The sequence below is a fragment of the Mchenga conophoros genome, linkage group LG3 (assembly GCF_057382185.1).
Source record: "Mchenga conophoros isolate Kocher_MC1m ecotype Shallow Benthic linkage group LG3, M_conophoros_male_GT1.1, whole genome shotgun sequence".
Classification (NCBI taxonomy): domain Eukaryota; kingdom Metazoa; phylum Chordata; class Actinopteri; order Cichliformes; family Cichlidae; genus Mchenga; species Mchenga conophoros.
The window spans coordinates 77,913,980-77,927,834 of record NC_140528.1 but is presented as its reverse complement, the minus strand read 5'-3'; positions in this window follow the sequence as shown (position 1 = coordinate 77,927,834).

Below are 13,855 nucleotides of genomic sequence, written 5' to 3'. Positions count from 1 at the left end.
GGCCAGCTGTTTTTCCAAGCAATTTCATCTCTCAGGGCTTTGTCTAATTGAGGAATAGCTAACCGATCGAAGAAGTTGCTAAACTCACTTTGAGATGGTTTAATTTTACTAGAATCTTTATAGAATTTGGTAAAACAAGTATTAATTTCCTTTGGATTGGTACTTACCTTACCCGATTTCATTATCACTTTTTGAATTGCTCGTTTTGCTTGTTCCCCTCTAAGCTGGTTTGCCAGCAGTTTCTCTGGTTTATCTCCAAATTCAAAATGTCTCTGTTTGAGCTTCAAAAGAAGATTGCTAACACGTTTATTTAAAATTGTGTTGTAGTCATACTTTAATTTCAAATTTTCATTTAAATCAGTTTGCAACAAAGATGATCTATATACTTCTTCCAATTCAGGAAGCTTATTTTCTATTTCTTTAAGTCTTTTTCCCAATATTTTTTTCTTGGAAGATTCAAAGGAAATAATATGACCTCTCATCACGACTTTAAAGGTCTCCCACAAAATAGAATCTGAAACTTCTCCATTATCATTAGTGGCAAAAAACATATCCATATTTGCATTAAGGTATTTAATAAATTCTTGATCATTCAGAAGGGAAGGGTTAAAACGCCAATTATATTTTTTGGTCAAAATGTTTTTAAAGACCATTGAAACCGGGCAATGATCAGATATTACAATATTATGGTAATTAGAATCAACAACTATGGGCATCAGCTCAGAGGATATCAGAAAATAATCAATTCTAGTATAGGTTTTATGAACATGAGAGAAAAATGAATAGGCTCTCTCAGTAGGGTGTTGTAAACGCCAGATATCAATTAAATTTCTAGTTTTAATTAAATCATTCAAAGTTTGCACTGACCTAATATTGGAGGGGGCTTTTGTAGATAATCTATCCAAAAAAATGTCGAGAAAGCAGTTAAAATCACCACCAATAATAATGTTGGCGGTAACTGTCGGTATTAAGTTGAAAACATTCTTAAAAAAATCAGGATTATCCACATTTGGAGCATAGATGTTAAGCAAGGTTATCGGTATTGAATTAATTTGACCAGTGACTATAAGGTATCTGCCATATGGGTCAGCGACCACAGAGTCTGGACAAAATGAAACATTCTTTTTAAAGAGAATCGCAACACCTCCGGCCTTACTGGTAAAAGGAGCTTGATACACTTGAGATATCCACTTTGCTCTTAATGTTTGTTGGTTGTTAATATTTCTATGAGTTTCCTGAAGGAATATTACATCTGCTTTAAGTGATTTAAGATGTGAAAAAACTTTACCTCTTTTAATTATATGTCCAAGACCTTTTACATTCCAAGAGACTATTTTTACATCATTTCCCTCAACGCAAGACTCTTTGTTTAACCCAAACATCATGTATCAAACTCGCTCAGATATCGACTTCCATCGCCATCCACGTACAGATACACACATACAAAAAAAAGAAAAAAGAAAAAAGAAATAACCCCATAGGCACTCCCCAATCCCCATCCACCCCCACCCCCCGCATAAAGCACTTCTAAACTGAAGTACTGGCGTCCCTCTCGGCTCAAGGCCACTGGGCACACGGCCTTCAACACATTCCTCCACGGAGTATTCCATTCAATCAGAGAAAAGAAAACACTACGCTTAACTCCGTGCTCAAACAAACTGTTAAATAGGAAAGAAAAAAATCAGTATACTGGTCTCTCAGAACATTAAGGAATCTTTAACAAAAGAAGCTTAACTCATACAGCTCAATTACGTACTATTCAACTCGGAGTTTATAAACACAGACACCTCACCCGGTGTAGCAAAGACCTTCAGATGTCCATTGTATTTCACATGAAGTTTAGCAGGATACCGAAGACTGTGTTCCATTTTTTTCTCCCGTAATGTCTTCAACACCTCGCTGAACTCACGCCGTTGCTGCCTCACCTCCGGCGTATAATCCGGAAAGATGAGCACCTTGTGACCCTGGTATTCCAACGCTCGGTCTCTTCGCAGCCGCAGAATGAGTTCTTTATCCCAATAAAAGTGGATTCGTACAATCAATGGTCTTGGTGCTGCGCCCGCCGCCGATGGAGGTCTCAACGAGCGGTGTGCTCGGTCAACAATAACCGGGGATTTAAAATGATCCTCCCCGAGGAGTTTAGGGATCAAATCTTGAATGAATTCAGCCGGTCTGGGTACCTCTACTTTCTCAGGGATGCCGATGATCATAATGTTATTTCGGCGCGATCGACCCTCCAAGTCATCCACTTTTAATGTCAATGCTTTATTCTTGCTCTCCAAGATGGAAACCACTTTCTCCAAGCGGGACAGTCGATTTTCCTGATTTAGGGCTTGCTCTTCCATAGATTTCACTTTCTCCAGTAGATCTCTTTGGGATTCCTGTAGTGCTTGAAGAGTATGATCCAAATTATCAAACCTTTCATTTATATGACGGAGAATTTTGTTAGAGATCTTCTCCCATAGTAGCGGCATCTCTTCAGTATCGCTGTCTTCTTTGTCCTCGGGAGAGACCATGCTAACGGTAGGGTTAGCCTCAGCACTAGCAGCGTTGACCGAAGTCATACTTCGTAATGAAGAGTTAGTCTGTTTACCCAGTTTTCTGGGCATCCTTAGTTGTATACAATAAAGATTACAATAGTTGGCTTCTTTTTTTCTCAAATTAGGAGACCGTAAAAATTGATTTCTAAGTTTGGCATGGAGGAGCGTCAGGGAACGCGTCTATTCCATGTGCTTCAAATGCATACTCCAAATGCGCCGTCGATTTCCCCAAATATCAAGCGTGGTCCGGTGCACGCTTCGTGGTCCCATATATCCCACAATTCATAGCGCGGCGGTAGGTGTGGATAATTTTGTGGCAAAATACGATGTTTGATGTTTCTACTTTCAGCGTTAACTTGGTTTTAAAGCCTCTACTTCAAAATATATATATATAGTCGACCTTAATCTTACAGAGAATGTGATAATTTTATGGATAATTAAAGTCAGTCATATATCCACAAACACAACAAGCTGAAAGTCAGTGATGCTGCTCGGTTTGCAGTCCTGAATATCACGGCACAAGCAGGATTCACTGCACTGTTAATGTTAGCTATATTATATTGCTGCCTCTGTTCGGTGGTGTCGAGCCAAACGGACTTTAACGTGTGTTTGAACGAGCTGACGGTTCACTCGTTAAGCTGAAAGAAAGATGCTTTATTCACAGGAGTCACACATGCGTCCACTGTACCATCTGGAAACTCTTCTTGTTTAGCACTCGTAATAACACAAACACTAAATCCTCCTTCTCTGGTGCTGTTTTGTAGCAGTGTATACACCTGAGACTGTCACCTGTCTGTCTGTCCTGCACTCTCTCTCCTTGTCTTTCTCTCTGATTGTGCAATAAAAGTATGAACATTCATTTATAAGTTACACTTGTGTTTGAATCCTGCAGCTTATCACACATTTGATTTCCATGTGTGACAACTGCAAGTGTCCAAAGTGAGGACAGACTGAGGGACCCACTGCTGCACATCTGTGAGGCTTTGCACCCCTGATGATCCACCAGGACAAACTCAGCAGTGTGTGAGGAAGAGGAGGAGGAAGAGCCAGCAGCAGCTGACAGATGGAGAGAATAGACAGACTGTGCCCTGTTTGTGAAGGACTGCTAGGAAAGTTTAACATAACTAATTGTCTGTCCTGAATCAGTCTTATTAGGCAATGTTCAAATAATTTTATCATCCCAGCGTTTTCAGTGTGGGAGAAAGTACTCAGGGCCTTCAGGTTACACACTATGAAAGGCAGCAACAAGTGTAATATTCAGAAATCTAAAGTCTGTATCAGCAGCAGAATGGAACTAAAAATAAATGTTTGTTTCAGTTCTATGAAGCTTTGAGTATTTTGGATTAGTAGCACTGCTGTGTTTGTTGCATCATATTGCTGTAATTGTGTATATGCTTTATATATTCTGAGGTAAGTTGATCTATAGTGTTACATCATATTCTATAAGGATGTTATGTGTTTGTATACTTTCTGCCCAGTTTGACCCATTTAGCAGAAGTCAGCCCGTTTAAGGCTCTGATATCTATTCTGTATGACTTAAAGCAGTTATGACATGGTCTGATTTTCTCACCTAATAAAGGAATATTCAATATATCAGTCTACTCTTCATTTTATCATAAACAGTTTTCACAGCTCATACATTTTGTTTTTACACTCCTGAAGAAATTCTATGACTCTGTTGTGGCTTCTGCTATCTTTTATGGCGTGGTCTGCTGGGGCGGCAGCATCTCTGCTGGGGACAGGAAGAGACTGAACAGGGTGATCCGAAGGGCCAGCTCTGTTCTAGGATGCCCTCTGGACCCAGTGGAGGTGGTGAGTGACAGGAGAATGGCGGCTAAGCTGTCATCCCTGATGGACAACATCTCCCACCCCATGCAGCAGACTGTGACAGCACTGAGCAGCTCCTTCAGTGGGAGACTGCGGCACCCACGGTGTGGGACGGAGAGATTTCGCAGGTCTTTCCTCCCCACTGCTGTCAGACTCCATAATAAAGACTTTAACTGATCAAGCACACACATCCATACATATGCAATAATACTAAGTGCAATAATCCTTTCTGTCATCGTTGTATTTTTACTCAGTTGTATATAGTATTTGTATTTGTATTCTATTTTTATCTTATTGTATATTTATTTTATTTTATTCTACTGTATATAGTATTTTATTTTATTCTATTCTGTACAGTTGTGTACTGTATTTATTCTTATTGTATTCTAATTTTTGCCTCATAACTTTTGCACTGTCCACTTCCTGCTGTGACAAAACAAATTTCCCACGTGTGGGACTAATAAAGGTTATCTTATCTTATCTTATCTTATCTTATCTTATCTTATATGTAAGTATTGAGCCAAATGTAATGTAATGCCAACATATTAAACGAACAATATTTGTCTCTTATGTATAATGCATTTGTATATACACTGTCAAAGGTACTTGTCTTTGAGTGAAGATTTAAGGTGATAGGAAATATAAATAACTGCAATTTGAATCTTTGACCGAGAGTTCAAGCTCACTGCTGTAAGATATCCTGTAATATATATACATATATATGTATATATAAACACCCAGCACGCCTCTGCGGGCGGTTTATCCTTCAAGCTCGGGTCCTCTACCAGAGGCCTGGGAGCTTGAGGGTCCTGCGCAGTATCTTAGCTGTTCGCATGACTGCACTCTTCTGGACAGAGATCTCCGATGTTGTTCCCGGGATCTGCTGGAGCCACTCGCCTAGCTTGGGAGTCACCGCACCAGGTGCTCCGATTACCACGGAGACCACCGCTACCTTCACCCTCCACATCCTCTCGAGCTCTTCTCTGAGCCCTTGGTATTTCTCCAGCTTCTCGTGTTCCTTCTTCCTGATATTGCTGTCATTCGGAACCGCTACATTGATCACTACGGCCGCCTTCTTCTGTTTGTCTACCACCACTATGTCCGATTGGTTAGCTACCACCATTTTGTCCGTCTGTATCTGGAAGTCCCACAGGATCTTAGCTCGGTCATTCTCCATCACCCTTGGGGGCATCTCCCATTTTGACCTCGGGACTTCCAGGTTATACTCGGCACAGATGTTCCTGTACACTATACTGGCCACTTGGTTATGGCGTTCCATGTATGCCTTGCCTGCTAGCATCTTGCACCCTGCTGTTATATGCTGGATTGTCTCTGGGGCATCTTTACACAGCCTGCACCTGGGGTCTTGCCTGGTGTGATAGACCCCAGCCACGAGACAGATTAATATGAAGGCATGCCGGCTCGGACGTCGCCCGGATCAACAAGGTCCGCGTCAGGTGTTGAGGAACCAGGGCACCCTGAAGAGAAGTGGGCTACTGGAACAAGACCGGACGGAGCAGTTGTCAGCCACCTCCTGTACATGGATGACATCAAGCTGTATGCCAAGAGTGAACGAGACATCGATTCACTGATCCACACTACCAGGCTATACAGCAATGACATTGGAATGTCGTTCGGACTGGAGAAGTGTAGTCGGATGGTAACAAAGAGAGGGAAGGTAGTAGGAACTGAGGGGACTGAACTACCAGAAGGCAACATTGCAGACATAGAGGACAGTTACAAGTACCTGGGGATCCCGCAGGCGAATGGGAACCATGAAGAGGCCGCTAGAAAAGCTGCAACCACCAAGTACCTGCAGAGGGTCAGGCAAGTCCTGAGGAGTCAGCTGAACGGTAAGAACAAGATCCGGGCCATCAACACCTACGCCCTGCCTGTGATCAGGTACCCTGATGGGGTAATAAGCTGGCCAAAGGAGGAAATAGAAGCCACTGACATAAAGACAAGAAAGCTCCTTACCATGCATGGAGGGTTTCACCCCAAGTCCAGCACCCTGAGGCTGTACGCTAAGCGGAAGGAAGGGGGGCGGGGACTGGTGAGTGTCAGCACCACAGTCCAGGATGAGACAAGAAACATCCAAGAATACATTGGGAAGATGGCCCCAACTGACCGAGTGCTCAGTGAATACCTCAGGCAGCAGAAACCCAAGAAAGAGGAGGGAGACGAGGAACCATCATGGAAGGACAGGCCCCTGCACGGTATGTACCACCGGCAGATAGAGGAGGTGGCTGATATCCAGAAATCCTACCAGTGGCTGGACAAAGCTGGACTGAAAGACAGCACAGAGGCACCAATCATGGCAGCACAAGAACAAGCTCTGAGCATAGAGGCTGGGGTCTATCACACCAGGCAAGACCCCAGGTGCAGGCTGTGTAAAGATGCCCCAGAGACAATCCAGCACATAACAGCAGGGTGCAAGATGCTAGCAGGCAAGGCATACATGGAACGCCATAACCAAGTGGCCGGCATAGTGTACAGGAACATCTGTGCCGAGTATAACCTGGAAGTCCCGAGGTCAAAATGGGAGATGCCCCCAAGGGTGGTGGAGAATGACCGAGCTAAGATCCTGTGGGACTTCCAGATACAGACGGACAAAATGGTGGTGGCTAACCAACCGGACATAGTGGTGGTAGACAAACAGAAGAAGACGGCCGTAGTGATCAATGTAGCGGTTCCGAATGACAGCAATATCAGGAAGAAGGAACACGAGAAGCTGGAGAAATACCAAGGGCTCAGAGAAGAGCTCGAGAGGATGTGGAGGGTGAAGGTAACGGTGGTCCCCGTGGTAATCGGAGCACTAGGTGCGGTGACTCCCAAGCTAGGCGAGTGGCTCCAGCAGATCCCGGGAACAACATCGGAGATCTCTGTCCAGAAGAGCGCAGTCCTGGGAACAGCTAAGATACTGCGCAGGACCCTCAAGCTCCCAGGCCTCTGGTAGAGGACCCGAGCTTGAAGGATAAACCGCCCGCAGGTGTTTTATGGGTGTTTTATGTATATATATATATATATATATATATATATATATATATATATGACCAACAAAAAAATTTTCTCCTTCATTTATGTCACACAATGCTGTATGTAATGTTTCTCGCGGTCAGTGTCATGGTTGCTAGGCAACCTGAACAGTGCCATGAAGGCTAGCACATCCCATTTCACAAGCCTCTCACTTCCACACTTCTCGTACTCATAGTACGCACCGTACGCGTAGTGCGCGTACTTCAAGCGTGCGGTCTCTTAATTGGGACACGGCCAGAGGATTTAAATACACAAAGGTAATGTGGGTAGTGGAAACACCTGGGGAAACACAGCTGACACAAACCAACATGACGCCACAGGGGAAGCAAAACTAAACACACTGAACATGGAAAAACAAGACTTTCAAAATAAAATAGGAAGCATAATGGAACTTAGGCATGACAACACAAGCTCGACACCTCAGTCAACCACTGCATTTCTGTACTGAAAAATCAAGTGGTGTGAGAACTGCAGAAGGTGTATGCTCTTTATAGAGTTAGGTAGGTGTTAGGTTGAAATTGTTAAATGTTGTCATTGTGTTAGTTAAATTTGTAATTCTTAGTTCACGCTGTAGGATCAAAGACTTTCTTGTGTTTCTGTTCCCCTCCCCAGCTTGTTGAATGGTGAGGGGGGCTGTAGTGTATATGTAGGCACATCCCATGTGAGGGTTCTGCTTTTTTATTTAGTGAGGATGTTTTACTTCCTTCCCTTTATGTGCTCACCTTTGCTTGTGTATGGTGAGACTGTTAAAAAGGCAGGGGTGAGGGGAGATGACCATTTGTGATCAGCAGGAAGTCACACAAACGCACCCTGTTACGTCCCTCTCCAGCCCCTAATCATGGCAATGTGTTCAGCTGGTGCCAATTGGCCACACCTAGTCAGGTGTGGATAAAAGCATACCTGAGGCAAGCTTCCCAGAAGCTCACTTGTCTTTACCTTGGTGGCACCAGCCATTTCAGCCAACCTGCTACGCATTTTAGGATTAAAACTTCTTCTCACCTACAATCTGATGTTTGTCTCCTTATTTATGTTGCGGCTTTTAAGCCGGGTCGAAACACCCCCCCGTTCACACACACTTACTCATGTGCATATAGATACACACACGCACACACAGTATTTTAACCTTTTGTGACCATACCAACAGTAGGAGTCAGACCATGTTTCTTTTTAGCTGAATAACATTACATCCAGGTAACCTGCAGTGTTGAAAATGTGTCTTCCGACGATGTTTGCTACCCTACAATTGTCATATGCGCACGTGCCTATATCAAACCCAAGGTACTAACTATCTAACTGACTGGATGCCCATTAGCCTGCTAACTCCTGTTCTGTGTGTGTGTGTGTTTGTGTCAGCAGGGCTTTTTTTTAAAAAAGGAGCCACATTCAAGTAAAAGTGTAAGATCAAATGATCTGTCAATCAAGAAAAATGTTGGATCACTGTCTCAATATTTATATCTTTTATTAGATGTTCATGTGTGTGAAGAGACATCGCCGGTCTCTCTCCAATTCTTTATATCTTGGTAGAGATCACGCAGAGATGTTTCCATGTTTTATTATCCATTTTCCTTACAGATGCATCTGGAGATCAGCACACTGCAGTCCTATGTTAAAGGCTGATCTAAAGAATTCCACACAACAGTTACAGTTAATCTATGAAGGTTCTCAGTCATCCAGGTCATTGTAGTCTAAGGAGCTGGGAAAGGAAAGCGTCAAGACTTCTTTAAGTTGCTTGAAGACGTTTCACTTCTCATCCGAGAAGCTTCTTCAGTTCTAAGGGTCAAATGGTGGAGAATCCCAGATTTAAACCCCGTGGGAGTTTCCCCTTGTTGAAATCTCCCAATTCTTTGAATCTTTGGGCTGAAGGAAGGACAATACTCGGTGTATTTATGCTCAATCAACAATCATTTATTTCCATACAATTCAACACTTAAGAGCATAAGGACCATCATGATGGGGAGACATGCCTGAAGAGGGTCACAGCAAGTCTCAAAATGGTGACGGGTTGCTCAGCTTTTTATAGTCTCTAGTGGCCCCCACCTAGTCGTAAAAGACTGTTATGGTTCGTTCGATTTAGGGAAGAGAAGAAAGCAAGCCCAGGCCGAAGTAGGTGTCAAAAAATAGTGATCTTTATTACACACTTTGCGCAGTCAGTGTGGGAAAGACAATTTGCAATACAATCCTTCGTCGACTGGACCGTCCCGTCTCCTTATATTGCCATCATGACATCACAGTTGGATCTTTACTGGAAATGATAACAATTGCCCTCCTCTTTAAAACCTTGTCCTTATATAGACATCAACTGCTACTCTTAAGAGAAAAACAAGTGTGTATTACATTGTGCATTTTGTGAAAGTGTATCTATCAGAAAAACTGTCCTCAGACGACCCTCCTATTATTACTAAGTGTGTATGTGAACGTGCGTGTGTTATATAAGTGCGTGCATGTGGTTACAGGCCGGCGTACGTGCAGAACTGAACGCAGACGGGCCTGGGCCCAACAGGACTGGTGGGTCTGAGCGGTGTGACTGCCTCAATAAACAGTCAGTGTGCATTAATATTTGCTCAGAATAACACAGATGTAATTAAACGATTATTCTGTCCACTGATTCAACAATGGTAAATGATTAATCAATGATAACTGATTATAAGAATACAAAATAAAATATCTCCTGATCACAAGACCAAACATTAACATTCTTTCTCTCTTACGGCGCCTAAGTTATGACCTCGGCAGTTGTTTCTCTGCTTTCTGTAAGGTGGGGGTGTGGAATGTGGTCTGTCTATCTCCCCTGTCTTAGACACAGAGTCTCCTGCTTACAACCTTCTCTTCATGATTCAACAATTAAGCATGTAATACATTCACAGCAGATCAAGGATACAGAGTGATGCACACTTATCTAATAAACTAATAAGTGAATATGTTCTGTTAACTCAAAAGTATAATGAGAACTAAACTACATACAGCTCAAACACTCTATATTAAAGGGTATAATATGATCTACAGCAGTATCATACTTCAACTACTTTGATTACAGATATAAGGTAACATATGATAACAGAATAATATCACAATTCCCCCTTTGATCTCTTTTCTTCAAAGAGATCACTTACAACATACACTCCAGCATTGCAAGGTCCAGTTCTTCTTGGTCCTGAGGCCCTCTTTCCCCTTTAATGGGTGGACCATCTGTGGGATGACCTCTGTATTCACGCAGTTCAGATGCAAGCAAAGTTAGACTTACGACCATAACAGCAGTTACAGATGACTCTCCCATCACTCCCCAATTCTCCCACAGCTTTATTTTGGTGCTTCAGTTTTGCACCCCCTTTTTAATGCCACCTTATACCTTTCAAACGTACTTAGACTAGAACCTCTGTCTAAGGAGCTTTTAACCTTTATTTTTATTGCTGCAGCTACCAGTGTCTTCCAGTTGGGTGATTCTCAGCTTCTTTCTTCGACCTCCGGGGTTAGACCACCCTTTAGTCATTGCACAGTTCTGGGGATTATTCTGCCCCGATTTCAAACAAAGATCTGTGTGTTTTGGGGTCACCGGCGTGTCCCCCTTTTTGCCAAGAGCCTCTTGAACCTCGTTGGTCTGGTGTTCCTGGTTTTCGCCAGCCCCTTCATGGTTATTGCTGTGTTTGTGGGATCCATCTTCTCCAGGAGCCCAAACGCCATGACACTTGACCTCAGTTGCTGTCTCGGCAGTCCCTACATCTGCCTCTGCTGTGAAGGGTCCTCACATCTCCGTGTCCCCGTCTGGTGTCTCTTCCTTTCTCTGCAAGAGACAGAAAACCAAAACACCTCTCTCCCTAGCCTTGATAATCTAATATTGTTATCCATTGTTCTTCTAATGATTCAAATTTGGTTTAAAATATTATGTTCAGGACTCTCTGACCCAGGGATTTATTCTAATCATAATCTATGTGTGTGTAAAAGAAATCAAAAATTAGTGAACCCTTTCTAAGTCTAACACATTATAAGCTTAAGTTTTACCATGGCTAAATTATTAAACACAAAAATAAAGTCATAAAATGTTCATAAAACCATTGTTTGATGTTCGGACTCAACTCCCCCCTTTTTGACACACTCCCATGTGTCAATTCATTGGAGCTAGACAATTAAAAGAGAAGGTTAGTGACATCATATCTCAGAAAGTATCAGAAATTCTTCTCTCGAGTACCGTTGCTCCAGCCTTGTCATCCCTGAGGATCTTCAATCCCGGAAATTTCCCTTCTCCTCATGTAATAAAGTCTATCATCCTTCCATGGCCTGGTAACTGGTCTATCCAGAGCTGTAACATTTTGAAATGTACATACAACAAGCCAAACCACACCTTGGTCACACCAACCCTTTTCTGCCCTGAGGATGTCCAACGCCATCTTAGTCTGGACCAGGGTTGTAATAGTTTTGCAATTTTCATTAGTTTTTATTTTTATTTAGCTTCGACTTCAGATTTTCAATTTTATATCAGTTTTAATCAGTTTTTACCAATTGTTTGCTAGTTTCAATAATTAAGTGTAGCAAAATCCCAGTCCCATCATATCAGTCATGCTCTTGTGCTTATCCTCGGGTATTGTGACTATTAACTCTTGCAGCACCGGGTGCTCCTAATTTTGGTTCAAGTGAATTTATAAACTTTGTGAAGGGAAATGACTCCTCTGCACACTGGAATAAACATAATCAACATGATCCACATTTTACTGCGTGTTATTTCACCATCTTATTGATTCAAATGCTCCATCCTTATGTGGTTTGCAACATTATGTTTATCCACTCTGTCTCTAAATGTTTGAAGAATCTTCAAGTTTGGGGTCAAATTTTAAGAATTTGACCATAAGTGAAAGTTATGGTGTCATCACCCCCTTCAGGGCTTACCTTTCCCAGTTTTGATGATATTCCTCCCTATTCTTTGCAAATACCCCCTGTTGGTGGCGAGAAACTGTTGGTGTGGTCAAGTGGGTGCTATAGAAACAAAAGCTCAGGACAGAACAGTTATCAGTCATGTACTTCATACAAAATTAACATATATTGAATTTCATATTGATCCTCTGAGCATAATGGTACATTTCAATTTGAATTTATCCAAACTAAACACAATAGGTTTTCTTTCTTTACTTTGCTCTTGTTCTTTTGCAGTCCCACATCCTATCACATGTCCCTGTCGATTATATTCTACTTTTAATAACTTACTATTTCAAGCGAGAACCTAAATCACGTGGACCAATGTTTTTTATTGCATAACTCTATTCGGAATGTGGCAAGTCATTCATAGGTATTGTTAAAGTTTTGGCGATTTTCCTCTATAAAATTTAATTGACTTTTTACAGTGGCCTGCTAAGGTTAATAGTAACATATTCCAGTCATGAGTGATATCAATAGTTTTTCTCCACTGTAGCATTTGGCATTCCCAATAATATCACATGATACCTTAATCAAAACACAGCTAATATAGCACACATCATGAGTTACTGATGCAAACATCAGTAACTCAGAATTAGCAACCAAAGTGTTAAGTCTGCAGTTCATACTTATGTGAAGCTACAGTCTCCTCCTCCAGTCTCTCTTATCCCCCTGCTCCTGAAAAAACAAAACAAAGCGAAGCATCCACCCTTCTCTTGTCCGCTGGGTGAATTGTTTATTGGCATTTACTAGTCCTAAAGTGGGTGCAGTCATTGTCTCAGTATCAAGTCAGTCAAAGCTTTTAGTCGTCAGTCCATCACAGTCCATTCACATGCATTCATCCACACACATTCATACCAGATTTTGCTGATAACGGAGTCTCCCGCGCAACCTATTCGAGCCTCCATCACCAGCAAGATGACGTCATCATTTTAAAAGGAAAACAATTCTTTGTTCTTTTGTTCTGGATTGACTCGCTGCAATCCTTTTAGACTCAGGACTTCTCATGTGATCAGTGTCCCATATAAGTGAATTTCTCCCAAGCCAATTACAATCATGGAGAAACACACTTTGCAACTGTTTTTGTAAGAATATTTCATAGCGCTTTAAATTTCAATCTTTCAGGCCTGGTTTAAAGAGCTGATTGTTAAATCATGAACTCACAAAATATCACCATATCACCACCGGTGGATCACACCTCTCAGATGTTTTTTTTTTTTTCTCAGTGCACTGTAACAAAAACGAAAACAGACATAACCAACAAAATACTACTAAAATAACACAAACTAGGGCCCGTTGCAGACATGTCCAAGCATAAAACTATCCCTCTCTCGCTTACGAGAAAGAACACAAGCCAAAGCTCACTGATAACATCAAGCTAGCGCTAAGCAAAGCCACAAAATCAACCAGAAATTCACAGGAACGTTTTGCTTCCTGCCGGGACAATATTGTGTGGGAATGAGAAGCTCAGGTGCCGTAACACCTTTTGTTCCTCCTTGAATTAAATCTCAATCACAGAAAATGCCGTACTCCATTCATCATTTTTCACT